This window comes from Macrotis lagotis, chromosome 1 (assembly GCF_037893015.1).
Source record: "Macrotis lagotis isolate mMagLag1 chromosome 1, bilby.v1.9.chrom.fasta, whole genome shotgun sequence".
Lineage (NCBI taxonomy): Eukaryota > Metazoa > Chordata > Mammalia > Peramelemorphia > Peramelidae > Macrotis > Macrotis lagotis.
Genome location: NC_133658.1, coordinates 786,764,557 through 786,779,218, shown reverse-complemented (window position 1 = coordinate 786,779,218; position 14,662 = coordinate 786,764,557). Strand labels below are relative to the sequence as shown.

Sequence of the window (14,662 nt, the reverse complement as noted above, 5' to 3'; positions counted from 1 at the left end):
TTTAGATGAAGAAATAAAAGCATCTATAGTCATATGAAAAAAATGTTCTAAACCATTATTGATTAAATAAATGCAAATTAAAACAACTCTGGGGTACCACCTCACACCTATCAAATTGACCTATAAGAAAAAAAAGGAAAACTATCAGTATTGGAGGGGATGTGGGAAAAGTGAGACACTAATAGTGGAGTTATGAACTGATTCAGCCTTTCTGGAGAGAAATTTGGAAACATATTCAAAGGGCAATAAAACTATGCATGCCCTTTGATGCAGTAATATCACTACTAGGTTTGTATTCCAAGGATACCACAAGAAAGGGAAAAAATGCACATGGATAAAAATATTTATAGTATATAAAATATATAATATAGTAACTTTTTGTAGTGTTAATTGGAAATTGAGGGGATGTTCATGAATTAGAGGATGAACTAATTGTGGTATATGAATGTGATGAAGAATTATTATTCTGTGAGAAATCGTGAGTGGGCTGACTTCAGAAAAATCTAGAAAGACTTGCGTGAACTGATGTTGAGTGAGGTGAACAGAACCAGAATAACATTAACAGCATGATATGTGATGAGTGACTATAATAGACTTGTTCTCAGCAGTGCAATGATCAAAGACAATTCTAGAGGATTTGTGATGGAAAATGCTATCCAAAGCTTACTATTTTCAGTTTTTAAAATTTGTTTTATGAGTTTTTTCCCCCCTTTTGTTCCGGTCAGTATTAATATTCAGTAGTAACTGATAGTCCTAGAGAATTGCCTAGAGCACAGAGAGGTTAAATCACCTCCCCAGAGTCTCATAGCCAGTAAAAATCAGAGAACTTTATGAACATTTTCTTTTTTGTTTTTTTACAAGACAATGGGTTATAGATGACTTGCTCAGAGCCAGGTAATTATTAAACGTCTGATGTCAGATTTGAACTCAGATCCTCCTGACTCCAGGGCCGGTGCTCTATCCACTGTACCACCTAACTACCCCTTTTGTGACCATTTTCTATGCTATATCTCTTTAGCCTCTAAAAGCCAAAAAATATCTTTTTCCTAATATTACAGAATAGGAAATAGGCTTAACAAACTGGATTAGATAAGGAGTTAGTAGAGTCAAGTCAAATCAATAAACATTGATAAGTACTCACTAAGTGTGTAAGTTGTTTGTCCTGCGTTCTCCAAAAGGATCGATTACATCTTGGCTGGTGGGTAAATTGTATTTGAGTGAGGCAGGGTTGTACAAAAGCCTCAGCCTCATTCTCTCTTTCAGAGTCACTGAAGTCCAGTGGTGAGACAAAAGTCAAATGGAAATGGTCTGGGATGCAATGAATGACTTTGGTGTCTGACCAAGCTCTAGGCACTTCAAAGTACCTGCTTTAGCCTCCTTCGTGGTTGTTGGAACAAATTTTTCTCATCTGCCCATTCCACCAGGGAAAATCTTAATATGCATGAGGTAGACAACCCTCTAACTCACCATTGAGTTTGAGCTCTTAGTTACCCTCAACCTAATTTAACCCCCATCTGCCAAATTAGTTTACTGGAATGCAATCACTGTGCATGCTATAGCTTCTTGGAGTCATAGGTAAGAGATGGGTGACAGATGCACACCAAAGGTGGATTAGCAGCCCTAAGAAGAACTTGGCTAATATATAAGCTCTCATCATCATTATTATGGAATGGAATTATGGGAAACTGTTTGTTAAATGTTTATATACTAAATGCACTGTGGAATTCAACTAAGAAGTATATGGGGTGTTCAAGGCGAACAAGCTCCTCTGGTGTGTGTGTGTGTGTGTGTGTGTGTGTGTGTGTGTGTGTGTGTGTGTGTGTGTGTGTAGGTGCAAAGAGAAAAAATAGTCCCTGCTTTCAATATTACAATATTGAAAAAAGTTTCTGCTTACAACTACAATACAATAGGAGAGACAACATGTAAATAACCACTGACGGTAATCTCAGAGGGACAGCACAAGTTATTGAGGGATCAGAAATAATACTGAGACATGGGCTTGTGTATGGAGCAGGACCTGCCTTAGTTCAAGACTTGATTTCTGCTGTAGGATTCAGCTTTCTAAAGTCCTCCTGGAAGGTTTTTTCATGCACTCTGATGAGGATGAATATCAACAAGTAATTGTACTGATTGTACTAAGTGCCAAAGATACAAAAAAGGAATAAAAAAAAACCCTGCCCTCAAGGAGATTACATTCTAATGGTAGAGATGTACAAGATGCAAAGTAGAAGAAACTGGGAAAATTCTCCTGAAAAGACAAGATTTGATTGCAGTTTTAATGAAACTAAGGGGCAAAGGTGATGGAGTATGGGGGACAGAGTTGGCAGAGATAAGAGACTGCAGATGGAGGATTGTGTTGGCATTGTTGGCATATGGATCACAGAGTATGTGGAGGGGAGGAAGCTACAGGAAGACTGGAGAAGATAGGGGCCAGATACATAAAAAAATTGTTTTCTTTTCCTTAGAGGCTACAACAAATAAGATCACATCCTGATTAGATTTGTGACTATACTTTTTTTTTTCCAGGGAATTTGGGAGCACAGTGGATAGAATGCTGGACTTGGACTCAGGAAGATCTGAGTTCAAATCCAGCCTCAGACATGTAGTTGTATGATCTTGGAAGTTACTTAACCCGGTTTGCTTCAATCTCTTCATCTGTAAAATGAACTGGAGAAAGGAAATGGCAAACTATAATGGTATCATTGCCAAGAAAACCCCAAATGGGATCATCATTAAGATCCTGACCTGACTGAACAGCAACAAATTCTCTTTTCTATTTCAACTCAGAAATAAAAAGTGAGCACAATTTTTCCCTCAAATACCAAACATCTGTGACTTGGTATTTCCCCTCCTCTCCCTGGCTTCTACAGAAGCATTCTTTTGCCTAAGATCCTGTGATTCAGCACACAGAGATAATTCAGGCAGATAACTGATCTTTCCTATAGTATGAGAGACTTTGCAAGTATATAAAAATAAATTACTTCTCGATTTGTATCAATTAGTTAGTTTCTCTCAGGTTTAAACAAAACTCTAACTATTGCTATTTTGTCCACAGACCCTTCTTCTAGGCCCTGACCCTGTGAGTTGCAGTTATTCTCATAATTCTGTTCTCTAGACCCACTTCAGCTTTCTTGGGCAACCCCCTTTCTAGTCTCTGGAGCAATAGTTCATGCTTTTTAAGGCCTCTGATATATCCTTTTGACTTCTCATTTAAGCTGTTCTTATGAATCTTGCCCATTAGCTCAGCTCCTCAATGTTAACAGGAGCATACACATATAAGTGTTCAACAAATATTTGCTTAGTGCCATTTTTACTTTCATTCTTTTTAAAAAAACTTTGAGTTCTCTTGCATAAAATAATTAATATGGAAATATGTTTTACAGGATTACACATGTATAACCTATATCTGATTGCTTACGACCTCAGGGGGTGGGGGTGAAGTGAGGGAGGGATAGAATTTGGAACTCAAAACTTTAAAAAAACAACAAATTTTATGAATTCTTTTAATATGTAATAGTAGGATAACAAGATACATTTAAATAATATATTTTTGCTTAGGAATCCAAGTTTCTCTGTGTCTTGTCTCTAGCAAGGGACATAAGCTGCCCCTTGAGATATCCTTGAAAAAGTTAACTAGCTTTGGAGTCAGAGATCTACGTTAGAATCCTATATTTCCATGCCATTAGAGGGGCCCTGAGTGAATTGTCAAACTTCTCTGGGACTCAGTTTCCTAAAATACAAAATGAAAAGGTTTCATTAAGTCTGTAGTCTTTAGAATCTGAGTCTATGATTCCATAATAAACCTCACTCAATTCAGAGTCAATAATTGAGGGATTTTGTTGTCATGGTCAACTCTATCCACTACACTATATTATCTCTCTTAAATCCTTCAAAGTACTTAAATATCTTTCTCTCAGCATGGAAAACCTCTTATTTATACCATGCCATCCACCTCCTCCACACACAAAGACACACTCACTCCTTAGGGGAAAGAATATTTCTAGTCTATTAAAAAATTATCACCTTCTTCACAGTCATGCCTTAGCGAAGACATTCAGAGAATGGATTCTTCTAGCCTTTTCTCCAATCCCTCATTACCACTTCACTCATTATTTGTATTCAGTCATAATCACTTTGACCTTTCTCCATTGCCTGGAATGCAGGATCATAGGATTTTGAAGCAGAAGGAATTTCTGGGATCATCTGTTATTCAATCATTTTTTAGTCATGTCTAATTCCTTATGACCTCATTTGGGATTTTCTTGGCCAAAATACTAGAGTGGTTTGCCATTTCCTTCTCCAGCATATTTTGCAGGTGAGAAAACTGAGGAAAACAGGGCTAAGTGACTTGCCCAGAGTCACACAGTTGACTGAAACCAGATTTGAACATCAGGAAGATGAGTTTTCCTGACTTCAGATCTGGTTTTCTATCCACTGTATAACCTAACTGCTGATCCTACCTCCTCCTTTTATTGATGAGGAAATTGAAACTCAGAGAGATGACTTGCTTAAGGTCCCAAAGTTAGTAAGTAGCAGGAAAAAGACAAACTAAATTTTATGATTCCTAATGATTCATAATCTCTTCTATGGTCTCTGTAGATCAATATTTCTCAGACTATTGGTCATAATCTTAGAGTGGTTAGCAGAGCCTGGGGCAGTGGGTGAGAACTCATGGTGATCATAATCATAATCTTGAGAACAATTACAGCTGTAACATGGATGGAACCAGTCCAAAGGGAGGATAGGTGGTGCTGTGGATATTGGGTTTGGAATCAGTAAAACTCATCTTCATGAGTTCAAATGCAACCTCAGATACTTACTACCTGTGTGATGCTGAACAAGTCACTTAATCCTAATTGCCTCAGTTTCTAATCTGTAAAAAATGAACTGGAGAAAGAGGTGGAAAACCACTTAAATATCTTTGTCAAGAAAACCTCAAAAAGCAGTCATGGAGAGTTGCACATGACTGAACAACAACTACAAAAAACAGTTCAGAGACAAACCTGGGTCAGAATCAGTAGACATGAGAAATAACTTCTATCTGAAAAGCACATCTCAGATTGGAGATTCCAGTCTAAGGGTCACAACCAAGGGAGCTACCTGCCTACTAACCTAGCCATCTAGTTCAGGTCCAAAATTCAAAACTTGGGTGGGCCATCTAGGTGACGCAGTGGATAGAGCACTGACCCTAAAGTCAGGAGTACCTGAGTTCAAATCTAACCTCAGACACTTAATAATTACCTATCTGTGTGGCCTTGGGCAAGCCACTTTACCCTACTGCCTTGCAAAAACTTAAAAATAATGATTCAAAATTCAAAACTTGGGTTAAGAACAAGAGGAGAAGTAAAAGCCAAGAAAGGCATGATGAGAGGAAGAAGCTGTAGAACTAATAGCAGTAAGCAATCATTTTGCTTTTTTTTGTCTAATTGATCAATAGACCACTACTCAGTTTCAGAGTCAGCAAGCTGGGAAACATCTTGATCAAGGCAGAAGTCCTCATTCAGGGGACCAAGAAAAGAGACAAGCTCTGGGTCTGAAGGTCAGAAACACATTAATCCTTCCACTCACCCAAGTTTACAACTGGTTTCACACAAATTCAGTGTCATCCTTGAACTTCTCTCTCTTTCTCTGTCTCTATCTCTTTTAGTCTCTTTGTGTGTCTTTCTCTGTCTCTATTAATTTTTCTGTGTCTCTGTCTTTCTCCATTTCTGTCTGTCTCTGTCTGTCTCTTTTTGTCTCTAATAAATTGCCAAATCTTATTTTTTCTGTCTCCACAGAATCTTTGCAGCTCAGGCCTTTATTCCTGACCTCATATATTTTGTTGCAATAGTTTCATCTTTGATATCTCTGACACTGCAATCCATCTAACAAACTGTTTTTGAAATGATTTCCTAAAGTGTGTCTACCCTTACCCTACTCAGTAATCTTCAGTTGTTTCCTCTAAACTATAGGACCAAATGTTAATACATGTTTGGTCTTTAAAACATTATACAACAGGGAACAGCTAAGTGGAACAGTGGATAGAGCACTTACCCTGGAGTCAGGAGGCCCTGAGTTCAAATATGACCTCAGACACTTAATAACTACCTAGCTGTGTCACTTAGCGAGTCACTTAACCCCATTGCCTTAAATAAATACAATTAAAAAAAACCTCTATATAACCTAGTCTCTTCCTATCTTTCTGGCCTTTGTATATATTACTCTTCTTCACTCTCACAGTGAGAGGGTACAGCCATACTCTCCAATTTACTGTTCTGCCCACATGCCCCTCCATGTCCCTTCTAGTTTTATACTGACTAGTCCCTAATATTTGCATTGCTCTCTATTCTTATCTCCACTTCCTGGAATCCCTGATTTTCTTCAAAATTCACCTAAATAATCACCCTCTATTTAAAACCCTCCCTGATCCCCCCTTGCTGATTACATTCTCCATTCCAAAGCTACTGCCTAGCTATTTGATATCTATTGACCTATCTATCTATCTATCTATCTATCTATCTATCTATCTATCTATCTTTCTATCTATGTGTGTAATATATGTATATATATATATGTGTGTGTGTGTGTGTGTGTGTGTGTGTGTGTGTGTGTGTGTGTACTTTTGTACATTTATAGTTTCCCTCCTCTCCTATAGAATTTAAACTTCTTAAGGACAGGGATTGTTTTCATCTTGACTTTCTATCCCTAGTGCTTAGCTTTGTCTCAGTAACAATGACTGTTAAATAAATGTTGACTAATTGATTACCCCAGGATAACTAAACTATTTTCATTCCAGATAAGATCCTGTAACAGTATTTCAGAATCATAATGAACCTCAAAACCCATTCAGCCTAAATCATACCTGAACAAAGACTCCTACTACAACATCCTTGCAAATTAGTCATTCAAACTTTTACTAAAGTCCTTCCATGAGGAGAAATCCAATTTACTCTCCTAATTGATAACACACACACACACACACACACACACACACAAACACACACACTTGATCTCAGAATCAGAAAGACCTGGTTTTGAATCTCACTTCAGATACTTTAATGTTGGGTCACCCTAGGTCAGTTACTTAACTTCTCAGTTTCCTCTTTAAAATGAATATAATAAACATGTATAGTTTATATTAGATTGCTTTCTGTCAGAGGGAGGGGGAGGAGAGGGAGGGAAAGGGAAGGTGGAAGGGCAAAAAATATAAAACTCAAATCCTTGCAAAAAAGATTGTTGAAAACTATCATTATATATGGTTGATAAAACAAATAAATGAAATATCTTAAAATTTTTAAATATGGGAGGTTAGGTGGCACAGTGGATAGAGTACCGGCCCTGAAGTTGGGAGTACCTGAGTTCAAATCTGGCCTCAGAAACTTAATAATTACCTAGCTGTGTGGCCTTGGGCAAGCCACTTAACCCCATTGCCTAGCAAAAAACTAAAAAAAAATTTTTTTAAATATATAGTGCTCATCTTACAGGGTTGCAATGAAGATTAAATCAGATTGTGATTTAATAAACTCATATGTGCATGTGTTTTTAAGTGTGTATAGTAGGTGGCATAGTGGATGGAGTACTGGACTTGGAGTCAGGAAGACTCCTCTTTCTGAGTTCAATCAAATATGACCTTAGATACTTATTAGTTGTGTGACCTTAAGCAAATCACTTGACACTGTTTGCCTCAGTTTCTTCATCTATAAAATGAACTGCAGTAGGAAATGCTGTATCTTTGCCAAAAAAAAAAAAACCCTGAATGGCATCATAAAGAATCAGATATAACTGAAACAGCTGACCAATAAAATGCATGTATTATTTCTATCATGACCTCAAAATCTTATAACTGGTTTAAGCTGTAATGGATTAAAAGTTGATAACTTACACATTATTAAAATTTTTAATGCACCAAGACTTTTGGGACATGTTATACATACATACATACATACATACATACATACATACATACACTATATCATCCCAGGTTTCTTTCTTGGTCCAGATTTATGATTTCATTGGTATAGAAAACACCAACATGGAAACTTCTTTCACTGATAGAGATAAACAATTCATTTGTAATAGTCTAGGAGAATTGTTTGGTACTCTGAAGGGTTAAGTAATTTGACTTGTGATCATACAGCTTGTATTTGTCAGAGATGGTACTTGAATCCAGTTCTTCCTGACTGTAAGAAAACCTCTACCCACCAGGCAATGATGCCTTTTAAACAATTCTAATTGTTAGAATTTTTTTTGTCTCTTGGCAAACTTCAAAGATCCTACTTCTGCTCCTTTCACTAAGAAGCAAATCCAATTCCTCTTCCATGAGAGAACCTTCCAAATAGCTGGAAGCAACTCTCCTGTCCCCCTTGATTCATCTCTTTGCCACAATTACCCTCTAGTTTCTTCATTTTCATAGGGCATGATCCTGAAGCCCCACACTATCCAGAAAAACACCTCCCAGAAAAGATGAAAAGAAAGAGGGACTGAAAGGTTTGGGAATGGTACATATCAAAGCTAGCCAGAAATAGCCTAATGCAAATCGGCAGGTCATCCCAGAAATATTTCTGGTTTTTCACCATTTCATCCTGAGTTAATTTTGACCTGACAAACCTGACTGGTCAACTAAGATACTTTCTCAGCTAAAATCTCCAGTCTGTCCTGACCCAGCCTTCTCTCCCATTCTGATGGCTACCCCAGCCACAAGAGTGGCTGGGCTCTCAGCCCATAACCCAGGAAATGTTCATGTAGAAATGAAGCTTCCACATTCAAGCCAGATTTGTGGTGAGATTGTGCAAACTTTACAAGGTCAAAAAGTTCAGTTGGCTTCCACAGCCTTGAAAGAGGGAGATTTCTCTCAACTTTTCCAGACCCCAGAAATGGAGATAATTTGTGAGAGAAGGCTTGCACAGGAAATGGGAAGTGTTTTCTCTTTCACAATGAACAGTGAGGAACTACATTATCTGAGTATGTGAATGTTTAGACTTGGGTTCAACCTAAATCTAGAAATGCAAATACACACACACACAGACACACACACATTTTTAAATAATACTTTATTTTCCTTCAATTTCATGTAATTAGAGGATCTATGAAATATTCTAGAGAGAGGAAGCAAGGAAGGGAGGGAAAAATAGCATGTGTCAGTCTACATTCAAATGCCATCAATTCTTTCTCTGGAGGCAAGATAGCATTTTTTATCATGTGTCCTTTGGGATTGTCTTGGATCATTCATTGTATTTCTGAGAATAATCAAATCATTCACAGTTCTTCAATGTACAATATTGCTTTTATTATGTACAATGCTCTGCTCACTTTGCTCTGAATCAGTTCATATAAGTCTTTTCAGTTTTTTCATCCTGGTCATCATTTCTTATAGCATAATAATATTCCATTACAATTATATACCACATATATATCCATTCCTCAACTGATAGGTATCCCCTCAATGTCCAATTATTAGCCATCATAAAAAGAGTTACTATAAATATTTTTCTACAAATACATTCTCTCCCCCACTGAACTTTTAAAAAATTTCTTTAGGATACAGACCTAATAATGGTGTTGCTGGAATAAAGTGTATGCTTCCAAATTATTATCAAGAATGGCTGAATCACCAACAGTACAACTAATATTGATTTTTGCATTGTAGAGTAAGGAGAGAGGGACAGAACTGGCCAATGAGATCATAATTCTTTGAGCATGATGTCTATGCTTGTAAGCCTGAGAAGAAATTTGAAGATCCTGAAATTTGTGATGATACATCATAGAGGGACCTTGCTCCCAATCAAAGCATGAACTTGTATTACTTAACTGTTTTCTGTAAGCTTGTATTATGCTGATGAAAAGTATTCAAATGGTTTTTGAGCCAGAAACAAGTATGTACATAAAATGTATAACCCAGTGAGTAAGAAGGAAAAGAGGGAACAAGTATCACTGCTGGTAGTCGAATCTACTCTCCATTTCCTGGGCCACCATGTGGCTGTCAACACTTCTTGTTTCTTCTGTGTTCTGTTTCTTTTTCTCTAATTTTAAAACAAAACACAGAGATGGAATGGACCAGATTATATCTTATAAATGCAGAAATCAACTAGTATCTATAGCAGAGTTTGCTTGCAATCAGAGTAGTCAAGTCAATCTGAGGAATAACCTGCCTGATGCAATCCAACAATGAATCTACTTAGCAACTAAGATACCAAAATCCTATAGGCAATAAAATAATTTGACCATTGGCTCTACTGAGAAAACTTGGTAGGGTAAATGTGTAGAAGCAGCCCCTCTAAGTTTGCACCAACTAGAGAAGTGGGTCCTAATCTCATAAGTTTTATGATTTGTTTTTTCTTTATTTTTCTTTATTTGTAAAAGCTAATAGCTATTAATTGGCTATTAATTAAATCAAAGTCTTGGTTATATTGGGATAGTAAGTCACTGGTGATCAGTACTGAGGGAAACATACTGAATAAGGGATCATGAGAACTAGAACTATTAAGCCACTCCTTGATTCCTTAAGGTTATTCCCAAGAACTCTGAGGGAAGCTGTAGCCTTGCTCTGGGATCTGATTCTTAGTGGAAGTGGAAGTGGAAATTTGGAAGAGTAGCTCCAGAGCCTTTGAAGATTTTTGTAAGCTATATTGCTGGTAGTTATAGCCATTCATTCTCCAACTACTGGCCATCCTAAAATGCAATGTGAAAATGAAAGACAGGGTTAGGTGATGAACCTTTTTATATTTAGCAAGGCTGGTCCTATCACAACATATTCACAGTCTGTCCCTGGACTTGTATTTGAGAGCTTCAATCCATCTTTGTAGTGTCTATCAGTGTTTACAAGCCTATTGGCATTGCTTTAAAAAATAGAGTGACCTCCACAACATGATGAGGTCACAGAAGAGGGCTTTAGTGAAGGATCTGTTTAAATATCTCAAAAAATTCTTCAGATGAATTTAAATGAGGTTTAAAGTAAAAAGGATGGAGGAGAAGAGAAGCCAAACTAGCTATTATAGAAATAAGATAAAATTCAGAAAGTATAACTGTGACCTTGATTTAACTGATAACCAAGTAACAGCAATTAGCTTTTACAAGAGGGAAAAAGAAAGGATGAGCCAAACAAAAACTTATGAAATTGGGAGTCCATGAAAAACTAAATAAACTCAAGAAAATAGCAGTAACAAAATTCCAACATGTCATCCCTAAACACAATGCACAAAATTCAGACTATGAGTAAAATGAAGTAGAAGTAAAATGAAGTTCCTCCAAGGAGGAAAATTTAACTTCACAGGTATCACAGAGACTTGATAACAATAGAAGCATGACAAGAATGTAATTCTAAATAAGACTTCTTCATTCAAAAGAAACAAGTGTGAGGGTTGAGAAAGGGGAAATATGAAATTTTGTATTTTAAGAAGGCTTATGTGCATGTGAGGAAATCTCAGAATCAGAGGAGAAAAATATAACTATCATTTGGGAAGAATGGATTCATTTTATGTCCTTTTTTGAGTAGCATCTTTATTTTTTCCATTCATATGCATGTGTATATTTTTAAGTTACAAAATTTCCTTCAACCCTCCCTTCCCATCCCCCTCCCTTCATTGGTGAACTGTCAGATTAAACTTGTACATACATATTTTTGATAAACATGTTTACAGATTAGTCATTTTTGCTATGAGGAATTAGGATTAAGGGAAAGAGATATATAAGCGTTCATCATATTCTGCAGGGTTGTTTTTGGTTTTGTTTTCTTTTATTTTCCTCTGGATGGGGATAATATTGTTTATATCCAATCTAATACAGTTGTCCTAGCTCTTGAATTGCTGAGAGGAGTTGCTTCCATCAAGGTTGATTATCTCACAGTGTTGTTAATGTATACATTGTTCTCTTGGTTCTGCTCTTTTCATTCAGCATCAGATCCCATAAGTCATTCCATGCTTCTCTAGAGTCGGACCATTTATGGTCTCTTATGGAACAACAATATTCCATAGTGTTCATGTACCATAACTTCTTTAGCCATTCCCCAGTTGATGGGCAGATTCAGATTCATTTTATCTCAATTCAATTCTGCAAGTTTGTGATGTGTACAAAGTACTAGTACTATTTGATATAAATCCTGAGGGAGAAACAATAATAGTAATTAGCACTTTATGGCTTACAAAACACCTTACAAATGAAATCTCATTTTTTCCCCATCACAACTTTGGGAGGAAGGCACTAATACTATCTCCTTATAAATGGGGAAACTGAAGCTGACAAAGATTAAGTGATTTGCCCAGGATCATATGACTAGTAAGTGTCTGAGAACAGAATTTAACTCACCTTCCTGATTTCAGTTCCTGTTGTATATCTATTGTGCCACTTAACTGCAAGTAAGATATAATACCTGCTCTTAACACATCTTACAGTTTAGTAGCATGAGGCAAAGGTCCCTTACTTTTTGAATATGAATCTTCCATAGGTTGATAATAGAGTCACAGACTCTGACTATTCCCTAACTGTGGGCATCTGAAATACTAGTGAACCAATAGGAAATTGGGTATGAATGGACAAGACCAGCTTGAAATATTGAAGGCAATATTCAAAGAGTTCATGATGACATTCTGGAGAGAAAAAAATCAAGCTTTCTTTGATGTCCAATTTAGATTTGAGGAGGGTAAATTTCAGAGAATTTAGGGAAAAGGTGGGTAGGATCCTGATACCTAAAATTCCTGGCGAGTCTGTTTCAAAAGACCTGGAAACTCATAAGAATGAAATTCTGAAGATTTCAGCAAAAATTATACTAATGAGGAGGGACAGGAAGAGCTCCTAACATGAATGATGTAATTGTTGTTGGTGATTTGTTTCTTGGGTTCGGCTCTACCTCACTATGAATCACAACTCAGATTCGGAAATGCCGCTTGGAAAGAAAATAGAGATTTATTAAAGGAAGTTACAACATATTAAGAAAGTAATATAAAAGTTAAAAGAGTTTACAGAGAAGACCATGTGGATTGCTGGTAGAATAGGCCAGGCCAACTGACCAGGGTTCAGTAGGAGGCTGGAAGGTAAAAGAGAGCAAGCCCCTCCCTGGATCTCCTTAAATTCTCCCTCAGAGTCCATGGGAGGGATGGTGACCATGGAAGTGACCCTGGGGTGACCCAGGTCCCACACTGGAGATTTCACCTTCTAGGGAGAGATCTCTTTTGGGTGGTCTTGGGTGTTTCCAGGGCCTGTGCTCCCTGGCTGCCCTTCCTGAAGACAATGCAATACAAATCAGGTTGAAGGTCAGGCCCTCAGGTGTGGCCTAAATTAGATGATAAAGAAAGAAGATTCCCTTTACAATGCAAACAAAAGATTTATAAAATTTGTCTCCAGCTGATCTTGTCACTCCCATGCCCAGGTTTCTCTGAATCATGAAAAAATGGGGAATTCACTGACCTACTCAAGTTTTAAAGGACATGTATAGGAGATGGTAAGAAGAGCAGGTGTTGAACATGAATTGAAAAGATTAATAGAGCTGTAAGGATTGTATCAGGAGCTTAAAATATGGGCAGTAGTTAGTGTTAAAGACAGCAATAAAAAGGTTCTAAGGCATTGGGAGGAAGCAGAGAACAAAGAAAGGATAGGGATATTGGTTGCTTAGATTATTTGGAATAAATAATAAAAAGGAGTGAGAAGGATGAATTGTTGGATTCTTTTGTTTTTCTTCATTCTTCCAAAGAGAATAATTTTGTTTTTTTGTGGGAAGGATAGAACAAAAATGGTTAACAAGGAATTAATATAAATATGGAATAGTAATTACCTTCCATCTACTCTGTATATATCTTTGTTTTTCCTTTTTGTTAAAGCAGTCAGGGTTACATAGCTTATCCAGGGTCACAGAGCTACTAAGTGACAAGTGTCAGAGGCTGAATTTGAACTCACGTCCTCCTGACTCCAGTACCAGTGCTCTATTCACTGCGCCACCTAGCTTCCCCAGCTAGGTAGTCTTTTGACAAATAAACTGTATACTCAGGATATTGAGGACAGCTAGGAAATCATATAAAGTATATCCTAAAATGCAAGAAACTCCAGGTATGGAAATTCTCCTCACTGATGAAGAATACCAGCTGGCCTGCAATACATCATCTTACAGAGTTGCCTAGGACACTGAAAGCATAGCTGACTTCGTCATGGTCATTCAGAGGATAATCAGGCAGGATTTGATCCCAGTCCTTCATTCCAAGGCAGTCTTATTATATCCTCTACCATACTTCCTCTCTCATAGTTGATATAAAAATAATAATTTAACACTCATAGTATTAAGTTGGTATATTTGGTAAAATAAATTAGGTTATGCCCTTGATGATTTAAAATATATTATGTCCAACTTTTCATGATTCCATTGGGATGGGTTCTCTTGGTAAAGATACTAGAATGGTTTATCATTTCCTCCTCTAGCTCATTTTACACATGAGAAAACTGAGGCAAGCGTGGTTAAGTGACTTTCCAGGGTCACATAGAAAGAAAGTGTCTGAAACCATATTTGAACTTAGAAAGAGGAGTCTTCCTGACTCCAGACTTGGTACCCTAACTGTGCCATCTAACTGCCACAAATGTGTATACAAAAAAAGTGAAACATCAGATGGGACTGGTATCAGTTATATTTGAAATCTTAGAACAATAGAAGAGGTGCAAAGATGGTGGAGAGAAGACAGGCACAATGCTAGTCTCCTGATATTCT

General features: G+C 37.1%; 1 long non-coding RNA gene across 1 annotated transcript in view; it reads right to left on the bottom strand.

Moving 5' to 3' along the window:
• Window positions 1–295: 295 nt before the first annotated feature.
• Window positions 296–14,662, bottom strand: part of LOC141508227 (uncharacterized) — a 79,456-nt gene continuing 65,089 nt past the window's right edge. Inside the window, exon 4 of the long non-coding RNA XR_012474367.1 lies at window positions 296–12,073. This is a non-coding gene — a long non-coding RNA (uncharacterized LOC141508227). The remainder of the gene's footprint in view (window positions 12,074–14,662) is intronic.